The sequence below is a fragment of the Triticum urartu genome, chromosome 7A, assembly GCF_056163025.1.
Source record: "Triticum urartu cultivar PI428250 chromosome 7A, HENAU_Tu73, whole genome shotgun sequence".
In the NCBI taxonomy this organism is placed as follows: Eukaryota; Viridiplantae; Streptophyta; class Magnoliopsida; order Poales; family Poaceae; genus Triticum; species Triticum urartu.
In genome coordinates this window covers 602,340,211-602,353,136 of record NC_141879.1, presented here as the reverse complement: position 1 = coordinate 602,353,136, position 12,926 = coordinate 602,340,211, and positions in this window count along the sequence as shown.

The following is a 12,926-nucleotide window of genomic DNA, read 5'->3' as shown; positions in this document are numbered from 1 at the left end:
TCCTGCCGAGGGCACAAGATCGTAGCTGAGGTATTAAGCTAAACGTTGAAGTCCACACGGAACTACTAGCGAGACTGAAGTCTCTCTGCAAAACATAAATTAAGCAAACGTGAGTACAAATGTACCGAACAAGACTTACATCAGAACTAACTACATATGCATCATTATCAACAAAGGGGGTGGTGGAGTTTAACTGCAGCAAGCCAGCTTTGATTCGGTGGCTATCCTAAACTACAACTTCAAGCAACTCTTTTGAGGTGGCGCACACGAGTCCACATATTCACCATATCAATACACCACTATGGGTCCGCTCCCGTCTCCCTACGAGGACGCCATCCATAGCACTCACGCTTATCTTGCGCATTTTAAAGTATCCACTTCCACTTGTTTATGAACTGCACAGGCAAACCAGAGGTCCTTTACAGCAGACGTGGCTATTCGAATAGATCATTTATTACCTAGCAGGGGCGTACTTCTTCACACACGCTCTCGCCACTTACCCCCATGTACACGTCGTGTATCTCGGCAACCTTCAAGCGGAAGCCTGGCGAGGGAGTCGGCCACGACCTGACTAACCACACAAGTCTCTATTCGGGTTCCATACCCAAGCAGATCCGGCCGGGGTGTCGCTCACGGCCCCAAACGATGTGTGCAGGGTTCCCGAGACACCAAACATGCGACTCGGTACACCATGCCACGGTGTATCTACCGCATCATAGCCCACCCCTAGGGTCAGTGCTACGCACGGCCTCCAACACATATCCTACAAACACCAGAAACTAGTTGCAACTCCTAGACAGAGATCAAGGCGATTAATAAGTCGAGAGAGTCAATTAAGGATCCTAATGTGTGGTAGTAGTTGTTCATGGATCACAAACACAGAACTCAGTTCCTGAGGACGGTTTCAATGAGACAACCCACCATGTACTCCTACATGGCCTCTCACGCTACCTTTACCAAATCGTGTTCACACACTTAGCTCTCAACAGTAGGAAATGTTCACCACATTCCAATTCATCCCCGATGAATCAGACTTGACTCAACTCTAAGCAGTAGCAGGCATGACAAACAAGCATGAATGAGTAGGCACATCAGGGCTCAAACAACTCCTACTCATGCTAGTGGGTTTCATCTATTTACTGTGGAAATGATAGGTCATGCAGAGGAAAAGGGGGTTCAACTACCGCAGCAAGTAACAGATGAATCGTTGTTGTCCTAATGCAGTAAAACAGAGCAGGAGCGAGAGAGTGGGATTGTATCGGAATGAACAAGGGGGTTTTGCTTGCCTCGCACTTCTGAAGATAATATAGCTCTTCATCTGTGTCATCGAACTCATCGTCGGAACATCGTCTACTCAAAGGGGACAAATACCGATAAACAAGGAAGAACACAGTCAATGCAATGCACAATATGATGCATGATCATGACATGGCAATATGAGTGTGTTGGCCTAATGCAACTACAACCAAATGGGTTTCGGTCATTTTGAACCAAAGGTTCAATCCCAAACTCAATTTATGAATTTAAATAGTGCCTTATCATGTTTTGCACTAACAACAAGGTTAAGTTGCTTTATCATGCATGAAACCAGGTCAGATGGATAGATTCGATTTTTCTGATCATTTTTCATGTATAACTCTTTGCATTTGAAGTTATAGATTAATTTCTATGATTTTTAGAAGTTAGCACTGTTTTCTGGAAATTTTTGAATAAGAATAAAACCAGAAAAGGCATTACTGCATTAGCATTGCGTCAGCACTATGTCAGTAGGTCAACTGTGCTGACCCAGGTCAAAGCTGACCTGTGGATCCCGCATGTCTGTGTAACATGGTCAGCATTAGAGGCTGATTGGTGGGGCTAGATCAACGCTAAGGTGGCAAGGTCAAACTGACCAGTGGGGCCTGTCTGTCAAAGACCATTGGGGTTAACTAATCGGTGGTTAGTGCTAATTAAGCGTGAGCCACGTCATCTAATCCGGTGACTAATCGTCAGCGGTAAACAGACGCGACGGCGCTCCTCGTCCGGCCATCCAGGCGTCGGCTGGACGCGTGGCTGGGCGAGCTAGAAATCCAGCGATGCGGCGCATCTAGCGGTGGCCACGGTATGTGCTGGGGCAGCATGTAGTGGCGGTGGTGACGAGCCGGGCAGGAGCCGAAGTACGGGCGCATGCGGGCACGGGGTTGTGATGCGCTAAGGGGCCAACTAGTGGCTGCTTTGGCCTCCTGGAGGAACCAGGAGCACGTTTAGGTGCACGGACGCGAGCGGTTCAAGCTCAGCCCACAGCGGCGATGAGGTATGGTGGCAGCAAGCTTCGGAGGAAGAGGAAAAGATGCGGGGGGTCACAAAGAACACGTAGGGACGGTCAGTGGGCTCGGGGGCGTCCTCGACGGCGTGAATCGACTGGCGATGAACGACGGCTGTGCACGGCGAAGATGGGTCGATGGCATCGCTGCGGTTCGTCCGAGCTCATGTGCTTCGTCTTGGAGGAGCATCGGGTCATCTCGGAGCTCGTGGGCATGGAGGAGGGGTGAGGAAGGGCCGGTGGCCACGATGAACGACGACGGTGGCGACGGGCGCGTTCGGGTCTGCTCGGGAGAGGGGACGAGAAGCCAAGGGAGAGAGGAGAGTGTGAGGGAAAAAGTGAGAAGGGGCATCGGGCATCTCCAGACACGGATCAGGTCGAGGGAGGGCAAGCAGGAGGTGGCCGGGGATGCACGCGCGCGCACCACGCTTCCCCTCTGCCTACTGGCAGGAGGAAGAAGACGGCTCTGCCCTCTGGTGGGCTGGGCCGGCCAGGTGGCTGCATAATGGGCCGTCCAGGTAAGTTAGGTGAGGTTACTATCTCTCTCTGTCATTTATTTTATGTTTTCTATTTTCTGTAATTTGTTGGATTTGATTTGAAGCATCAAATCATTTAGAACTTTCCGTAAATTTTTATGTGAGCTCGGGAAACTAGTCCAAGGCCACATGCAAACTTCAAAAATTATTTGAACTTTATCTCTTATATAACAGAAATAAGTCCAACTCAAATATGTTATTGATTTAATTCAAAGGCCCAAAATAAATATTTTAAAGCCTCCAAGAATATCGGTTTGAATTTTATTCATGCCAATATTTTTCAAGGTTTAACAGGAACATTTTCTTGGGCTTCTTTGAGAACATTTTAATGTTGATCATTTTTAAAAGGTTTATAGGCTTTGAAAATTCCTCAATTCAAATTTCATTTGAATTTAAACATGATGACGTGAACATCAAGCAATGACAATAGGGGCTGAGCGAGGGTTATGACATCTGGTAGGATGGAATGAAGAAAGACATTTCCTATTTCGTGGCATGTTGCGACATATGCAACAAGGTGAAGGCAAAGCATCAGAAGCCAGCGAGACTTCTCCAACCTCTACCAGTTTCACAATGGAAATGGGATGATATCTGCATGGATTTTGTCATAGGGCTACCTAAGACTCAGCGAGGCAATGATGCAATCTGGGTCATAGTGGACACCTTAAGCAAGGTAGCTCACTTTATCCCGATCAGAACCACTTATCGAGCAGATCAACTTGCATAACTATATGTATCCAGGATAGTCAGTTTGCTTGGAGTACCCCGAACAATCACTTCTGACTAGGGGTCACTTTTTACCTCCGCTTTCTGGTCACGTCTCCATCAAGCCTTGGGGACAGTGCTAAAATATAGTATCGCTTATCATCCTCAGACTGATGGATAGACTGAGCGGGTAAACCAAATACTCAAAGATATGCTACGAGCCTATGCTTTGGCCCAAGGATCTAAATGGGAAGATTGTCTGCCGTATGCCGAGTTCTCATACAACAACAGCTTCCAGACCAATCTAAAGATGTCACCATATGAGGCTCTGTATGGCCGTAAGTGTCGCACCCCTTTGTATTGGTCTCAAACTGGTGATAGCCGTATTTTTGGAACGGATCTCATGATGGAAGCTGAGAAGCAAGTCAAGGAAATCCGAGACAGGTTGCAATTGGCAAAATCACGACAAAAGAGTTATTATGATGCAAAGCACCGACGGGTCAGTTTTGAACCCGGAGAACACGTATACCTCCGAGTCACCCCTATGAAAGGAGTCAAGAGATTCCACACTCGCGGAAATTTGGCACCCAGATTTATTGGTCCTTTTCCAGTTATGTCCAGAGCGGGTACTGTTGCATATCAATTGGAACTACCCCCCGAATTGTTGGAAGTACACAATGTGTTTCATGTTTCATAGTTGAGGCGATGAATATCGCCGCCTGAGAAAAAGACTGCTATGACTGAAATAGAATTGGCAAGGGATTTAACATATGAAGAGATACCGGACGGAATTTTGGATCAGATGGAAAGGGTCACTCGTAGTAAAGCAAGGAAGTTATACAAAGTTCAGTGGGAGCATCACACAGAGGCAGAATCGACTTGGGAACGAGAAGAATTTCTAAAGGCACAGTATCCAGAATGGTTTTCCCAAGCAACCGAATCTCGACGACGAGATTCATCCTAAGTGGGGGAGGTTTGTGATAGTCTGGTTTTTGCCCTCTTCTCTTTGACTAATTTTCAGTTGGTTTGGTTTTGAAATTTGGAGTTTTGAATCTTTTCAGATGGACTTAAACACTTGGGTACCCCTTGACTTTCACCCAAGTGCATCATTCCCCTCTCTAACTATCATTTCTTCTCTGGTTCACCTCAAAATAACATTTTTGAATATTTTTCTTAAAGGAAAATATTCCTTTCCCTCTCTAAAACCCTAGCTACCACAATGTACTCCAAAGCAACCCCAATTTTTCTTGCCCACAAAAATCTGAGATAATTCCCAAATATTCTTTGAACCCTAGGGCACCTTCCTGAGCAAAAATATTTCATCACTTTTGCAATATTTTTGCTACAGAAAATATTTTCTATTCTGGACAGAAATGGGGGTTTCTACAACAACTACCATTTTACTTGCTATATTGTGGCTGATTTTTCTTGTGCATCCTCACCTTAGTAGATGATTGCTAACCTCCAAAGCCCAACTCCCAACTCCCAGTAGTTTGACCACAGTAAGCTCTCAAAGTTACTGACCAGAAACTTACCAGGGAGTGGAAATCCATTCTACTACGTCTAAGCTCAAACCAAAGCATGGTAACATCTTAATATACCACGAACTACACGCCAGACATGAAGTTTGGGCTTAGGTCGGACTGAGGTCGCGTACGTCCAGGCATGCTGGCATACGGCCGACGCGCTCTGCGTCGCGCCCGAGCCTCTGTTGCGCACGTGCTTGCTTCCCGACTGCCAAACCTTGCCAAACTTGGCCACGATCATTGTCCCGACCCTCTTAACTCCCTCCCGGCGCTCGCCGCAGCGAGCACGGGCACGGTCCGGCCAACAAAATAGTGCGCTGTGCACTGTGTTCGTCGCCACCCTCTTGCCCTTGTGCTCGTCTCCGCTCGCCCACAATTCCCGCATGACCTGCGTCGCCTTCCCCCTCGCTCACGGACGTTGTTCATTGCCGGGTGCCGTGTCCATGTGTCCTCCGGCGGAGCCATAACCCCCTCGTCGCTCCGGCTATAAATAGAGCCCTCCCCAGCCTCCTCGAGCCTCATCCACTCCACACACACACTCCACGATCACGTAGAAAGCTGTAGCCCGCTGGGCAGGCCGCGGGCCGCCGTCATCGAGCTCGAGCTCGCCGACGATCCCCACGGGTCACCTCCACAGCTCCAGCCCCTCCCAGGCTCGGGCCATCCTTCCAGGGCCTCCGTCTTGCCTCGGTGGTGCTGTTCCACCCGGTTGGAGCCCCTGGTGTCACCTCTAGTTGCCGTCGTCCTCATATCCGGCGACCTCTGCTTCTTGTCGCCGCTGGAGAGGTCGTTTCCGACACCGTCCGGCCACCCCTAGCTAACCTACGAGTACGGGCAGGTGCGCCTCCATCTCCTCTTTTGATCCCTCCCTCTAGTATCGGCCAAGGAGCCCTCCTCGCCGGCGTGTGCTCCGGCGAAGCTGCACCGTCCTTTGTTTCCCTCTCCCCCTCCCTCTCGCCTGACTAGCGGGGCCCGCTAGTTAGCCACTCTATACGCGTGCGAAGCAGTACAAGTGGTGGCGCCTGCGAGGTTTACGCCTTCGACGTCACCCCCCCTTAGTTCTGTTTTATTTAAATTCAAATCTAGAGAGCTTCAAACAGCCAAAACTTTTTAACCCTAGGTCCAATTGAATTGATTCTTTTTGCATTGTGTTCTTTATGAAGAAATCTAGAAGCTCACCAAAAATGAGATTTTTCTCTGCTGTCTAGATTTTCTGGTGAATTTCAGAAGGGTTCTTGATATTTTCTTTTGGTGTTTATAATTGTTTTCAGAGAGTGAAGCTTGTCTTGAGGATCATCAGGAGGTTTGTGAACCTCATCTGCACTAAGGAAAGCCACAGCAACATTTTCATGGTGCCATTACAATATTTGTGATTTTTCAACTTGAATTACTGATTTCATCCATCCATTTAAATCACTAGTATATTATTTATAATCTGATTGGTTGCTTGTTTAAGATGATATGCTGGGTTTACCGAAAGATAAAAGCTAACTAAGTTGGTTAAGTAAATAGAATAATAATTGTATGAGGAAGTACTATGAGTATGGATATAAGTACTTATTTTGAGTATTTTCTTGGATGAGAAAAATGATAAATTTGCTAGTAAGGATTCTGTTTAAAGTGAGGATTAATCATAACCAAGGAAGTGTTATGAGTTGTTGATGATTATGCTTAGTGTGGATATAGTTGACCCAGTTATTTCCATTGAGATATGATGTGCATGTTAGTGCTGCATTTGATGGCATATTATGACATCAGTTGCATTCACTTTAAGTTGAACTTGATACTAACTCAACTTGAATATATCATTGACTGGGTCATGGTGCCACTGAATTGAGTTTTTCCAAGTGCAACCACATTTGCCTTTATGGGACGGCCTATATTCGGTCCATTGTCATGCCTCTGGTCGTGCTGTACCCTGGCCCGGTAAGCAGACATAACCTTGTGTGCCCGTTGTTGATGTTATGGTACCTTGTCCCAGTGTGGGACTGTTTATGTTTTGCCATGACGGTGGCCGTTGGTGTCTTTGGTAGACACGGGACCACCCAGGACTAGCCCAGTGGGGAGTGAGTCAGAGTGGCCGAGAGAGTGTCATGGCAATGGAGGGGTTCCGTCGGAATGCCGTTGGTCCACCCGAATGGGAGTGCGAGGCCATGGGTTCGGTGGTGAGGTTACAGTGCGCTACCTATGTAGAGTGTATTAGATCTATCGATAGCCGAGTCCACAGTTACGGACAGGCTCGAAAGTAGGTTACACCATGGGTCAAAGTTTAAATAAATTTTGCACACTAAGTTATGAATGTCGCACTGTTGAGAAGATGATGGTGGGTAAACCATCTTGATGTTGGTTGTGATCGCCGGAAGGATCACCGTTTGAGGCCAAGTGTTGGTCATGGTTGTGATCACCGGAAGGATCACCATTTGCGGCCAAGTGTTGGTCATGGTTGTGATCACCGAAAGGGTGACCGTTTGAGGCCAGGTGTTGGTCATGGTTGTGATCGCTGGAAGGATCACTGTTTGAGACCGAGTGTTGGTCATGGTTGTGATCGCCGGAAAGATCACCGTTGGTAAGCAAGTCCGAGGGAAATTTTATCACGAGATCATGATCACAACATGTATGATATGTTATTGCATTATTAATTCATTAAGTATCATGATATTGTTTGACATTATGTATATGTTTGTTGTGAGCTTGCAAGTACATTCAATGTACTGACCTGGCGTGTCATGCCAGCTTTCAGGAAAGTCTCGTTGGAAAGGAGTGTCGTCCAAGTCTAGATCGTGTGCACATCGGTGTCCCTGTGCTATGGAGTTCCGCTACGACATTGTTCCGCTGCCACGTAGTTGTTTGATCGAGCCCCCCTTTATGTTTACTAAATAATGTACATATTGTTCAGCCGCACCGAGTGTGCCGCTTGGCCTCGCCACCTGTTGTAATATAAACTATGATCCGCTAGCATCAATAAAGCGGCTGTTTTCTGTACCAAGATGTTGTGTGTTGCCAGAAGACATGGTCTCTGGGCTGGCAATGCATGGTAAACCGGTTGCTCTGAGCCGGGGTGCCACAAAGAGACAACAGATCGAAAGCTAGGTCAAGCGTATCCGCTCCCTGGTAATCGAGACATAAGCAATACCACCTCAACTGGAGTAGGCCTTTACCTTCACCGCAAGGGGCCGAACCAGTATAAAACTCATGTGTCCTTTGTCCCGTTTAACCCCTCTAAGCTAACCTAGTGCGATGGCTCCACGACTAAGTCCTCACCCTAGTACATCTGCCATGACAATTCCACGAAAATGGGCCTACATGGGCTTTAGTGGAAGAGAGGAGGAGGTGGCCAAGAGGTGGGGCGCCCCTCCCCCCAAGACCAATTCGAATTGGGAGGGGAAGCCCCCCTTTCCTTTCTCTCCCTCTTCCCTTCCTTCCCCCTCCTTGTTGGAATAGGAAAGGGGGGAACCTACTCCTAGTAGGAGTAGGATTCCCCCTTGGGGCGCGCCATAGGAGGCCGACCGCCCCCCTCCTCCTATCCTTTATATACGGGGGAGAGGGCACCCCATAGACACAAAAGTTGATCTCTTAGACGTGTGTGGTGCCCCCCTCCATAGATTTCCACCTCGGTCATATTGTCGTAGTGCTTAGGCGAAGCCCTGCATCAGTAACTTCATCATCATCGTCACCACGCCGTCATGCTGAAGAAACTCTCCCTCGTCCTCAGCTGGATCTAGAGTTCGAGGGACGTCACCGAGATGAACATGTGCAGATCGCGGAGGTGGCATGCGTTCGGTACTTGATCGGTTGGATCGCGAAGACGTTCGACTACATCAACCGCGTTACTTAACGCTTCCACTTTCGGTCTATGAGGGTACGTAGACATACTCTCCCCTCTCGTTGTTATGCATATCCTAGATAGATCTTGTGTGATCGTAGGAAATTTTTTGAAATACTGCGTTCCATAACAGGGGCATCAGAGCCAGGTCTATGCGTAGATGTTACATGCACGGGTAGAACACAAAGGAGTTGTGGGTGTGGGTATATACATATTGCTTGTCGTCACGAGTTGTTTCTTGATTCGGCGGTATTATTGGATGAAGCGGCCCAGATCGACATTACATCACCACATTCATGAGACTAGTTCTACCGACGTGCTTTGCACACAGGTGGCTGGCGGGTGTCAGTTTCTCCAACTTTAGTTGAATCGGATTCAATGAACAGGGTTCTTTCTGAAGATCAAAAATCAATCACTATACCGTGTTGTGGTTTTTTATGCGTAGGTAGGAACAATTCTTGCTAAGCCCGTAGCAGCCACATAAAACATGCAACAACAAAGTAGAGGACGTCTAGCTTGTTTTTGCAGGGCATGTTGTGATGTGATATGGTGAAGACGTGATTATATAAATTATTGTATGAGATGATCATGTTTTGTAACACATTTATCGGCAACTGGTAGGAGCCATATGGTTGTCACTTTATTGTATGAAATGCAATCGCCATGTAATTGCTTTACTTTATCACTAAGCGGTAGCGATAGTCGTAGAAGCAATAGTTGGCGAGACGACAGCGATGCTACGATGGAGATCAAGGTGTCAAGCCGGTGACGATGGTGATCATGACGGTCCTTTGGAGATGGAGATCAAAGGCACAAGATGATGATGGCCATATCATATCACTTATATTGATTGCATGGGATGATTATCCTTTATGCATCTTATTTTGCTTAGTACAGTGGTAGCATTATAAGATGATCTCTCACTAAATTTCAAGGTATAAGTGTTATCCCTGAGTATGCTCCGTTGCTACAGTTCGTCGTGCCGAGACACCACGTGATGATAGGGTGTGATAAGCTCTGCGTTCACATACAACGGGTGCAAGCCAGTTTTGCTCAAGCAGAATATTCGGGTTAAACTTGACGAGCCTAGCATATGTAGATATGGCCTCAGAACACTAAGACCGAAAGGTCGAGCGTGAATCATATAGTAGATATGATCAACATAGTGATGTTCACCATTGAAACTTACTCCATCTCACGTGATGATCGGACATGGTTTAGTTGATATGGATCACGTGATCACTTAGATGATTAGAGGGATGTCTATCTAAGTGAGAGTTCTTAAGTAATATGATTAATTGAACTTTAATTTATCATGAACATAGTCCCTGATAGTATTTTGCATGTCTATGTTGTTGTAGATAAATGGCCCGTACTGTTGTTCCGTTGAATTTGAATGCGTTCCTAGAGAAAACTAAGTTGAAAGATGATGGTAGCAACTACACGGACTGGGTCCGTAACTTCAGGATTATCCTCATTGCTGCACAGAAGAATTACGTCCTAGAAGCACCTCTAGGTGCTAGGCCTACTGCAGATACTATTGATGACGTGAAGAACGTCTGGCAAAGCAAAGCTGGTGACTACTCGATAGTATAGTGTGCCATGCTTTACGGCTTAGAACTGGGACTTCAACGACGTTTTGAACATCATGGAGCATATGAGATGTTCCAGGAGTTGAAGTTAATAATTCAAGCAAATGCCCAGATTGAGAGATATGAAATCTCCAATAAGTTCTATAGCTGCAAGATGGAGGAGAATAGTTCTGTCAGTGAACATATACTAAGAATGTCTAGGTACCACAATCACTTGACTCAGTTGGGAGTTAATCTTCCGGTTGTTAGTGTCATTGACAGAGTTCTTCAATCACTACCACCAAGATGCAAAAGCTTCGTGATGAACTATAATATGCAAGGGATGGATAAGAAAATTCCCGATCTCTTCGCGATGCTAAAGGCTGCAGAGGTAGAAATCAAGAAGGAGCATCAAGTGTTGATGGTCAACAAAACCACCAGTTTCAAGAAGAAGGTCAAAGGGAAGAAGGGGAACTTCAACAAGAACGGCAAGAAAGTTGCTTCTCAAGTGAAGAAACCCAAGTCTGGACCTAAGCCCGAGAATGAGTGCTTCTACTACAAAGGGGCTGGTCACTGGAAGCGAAACTGCCCCAAGTATTTGGTGGATAAGAAGGATGTCAAAGTGAAAGGTATATTTGATATACATGTTATTGATGTGTACCTTACAAATTCTTGCAGTAGCGCTTGGGTATTTGATACTGTTTTTGTTGCTAATATTTGCAACTCGAAACAGGGGCTACGGATTAAGTAAAGATTGGCTAAGGACGAGGTGACGATGCACGTGGGAAATGGTTCCAAAGTCAATATGATCTCCGTTGGCACGCTACCTCTACATCTACCGCCCTCGACATCACAGCCGCCGCCCGAGGCCGTCGTCGACCTCACCGTCGCCTCCCTCGAGCTCACCGCCGCCGCCGCCCGAGCCCGCCCAGGACCTCCGTCGCCCGAGCCAGATCCTGCCCTCGCCGCCGACCGTAAGGCTCTGCCTCTCCTCTCCCCTACCTTCCTCTCTCTCTCTCTGCTAGGGGAATTCATATATATGTTGATGCTATGTTGATGTTCATATGAACCCTAGATTTGTTTAGGGCAGTAGGCATTTTTAGCATTTAGAAAAATGATTAGCAATTTTTTAGGAAATTAGCTAGGGAAATTTTTTATAAAAATGCCTAAACAGTAATTCCATTTAGCTTTCAATTAATAGAGGGTATGTAAATAATAGTAGCATTTAGATTTAAATTAATAGAGGCTATACACAAAAAACACTTAGCTATAAAAAATTATTTGGACTATGGACCTGAATCTGTTCCAAATTTCATTCAAATGAAATTTGAATTATTTGGACTATGGACCTAAATATTTTTGAAGAAATTGGGTGTAGGTACTAAGGTCTTGCTGTGGAAATTTTGGTGAGGTCATAATGATTAGAGAAGATTGAATTCCTAGACTTTTAGCTTTAGACAAAAAACAAAAGTATTTAGCTATAAATAAAAAATAGTAGCTATGGCATTTAGCTATAAACAAAAAATAGAATTGTTTTTCTTTTCAAAAACTTGGATAAACTAATTGTTGCTATGTAAACAAAAAACATGATTGTTGTTATATGATATATGTCATTGATGTTCATTTGCATATTCCTTTATTGTTGATTATATCTTTTCATTGAAGTGGCCATGTTATATGCAAATTCCTCAATAGTGTTTGCTCATGTTATATCTTTTCATTGAAGTGGTTCGATTGTGCCCAAGTGGCTTTGTTGTTTCCAGGGAATAAAGCCGAGTGGCCTATGTTTTGCTGAAATTTTGATTCATTTCTGTTCCGGCAAATTTTAGGTTCTCGATTTGTCCACTTTTTAGAAAAAGTCATGCCGAAATTTCCGTGAATTTCGGCATGACTTGTGCTACAAACTAGGACATATCGAGTGCCCAGGAATTGCCGCACCGGGAAGGAGTCAACGTTCCTGCAAAGCATAGGCCTTTTTATGTCATTATTCATTTTATTAGGTCTAGAATTAATTGACTAGATTTAATCGTAGGAAACATGGCTAGCAACGATGAAGGACGGGGTTCTGGTGACTGTGACAACGTCTACCTAGCGGCAGAAGATTTTTTGAGGGAAGCCGACGATCTAGTGTTGATGTTGCTGGGTCCACCTGTCACATCGGAGATTGAGACCGACATCGAGACCGGCGCTGAGACTGAGACCGGCATCGAGACCAGCGCTGAGACTGAGACCGGCGCCGAGACTAGCGGAGCCGCTATAGAACCGAAAGCAAAGAGGCAACGGCTTCCTAACAAGCTCAAGACTACTAGATTGGTGGTCACGGAGGTTAACGACGGCAATTTTGAGCCAAACGCGCCCAAGGAAGCACACGCATGCTACGACAATCAAATAGGCTGCATCATACGGACAACCGCCACCATCAACGATGAGAAACTAAAGAAGATAGATAATATGAGGCCCTCC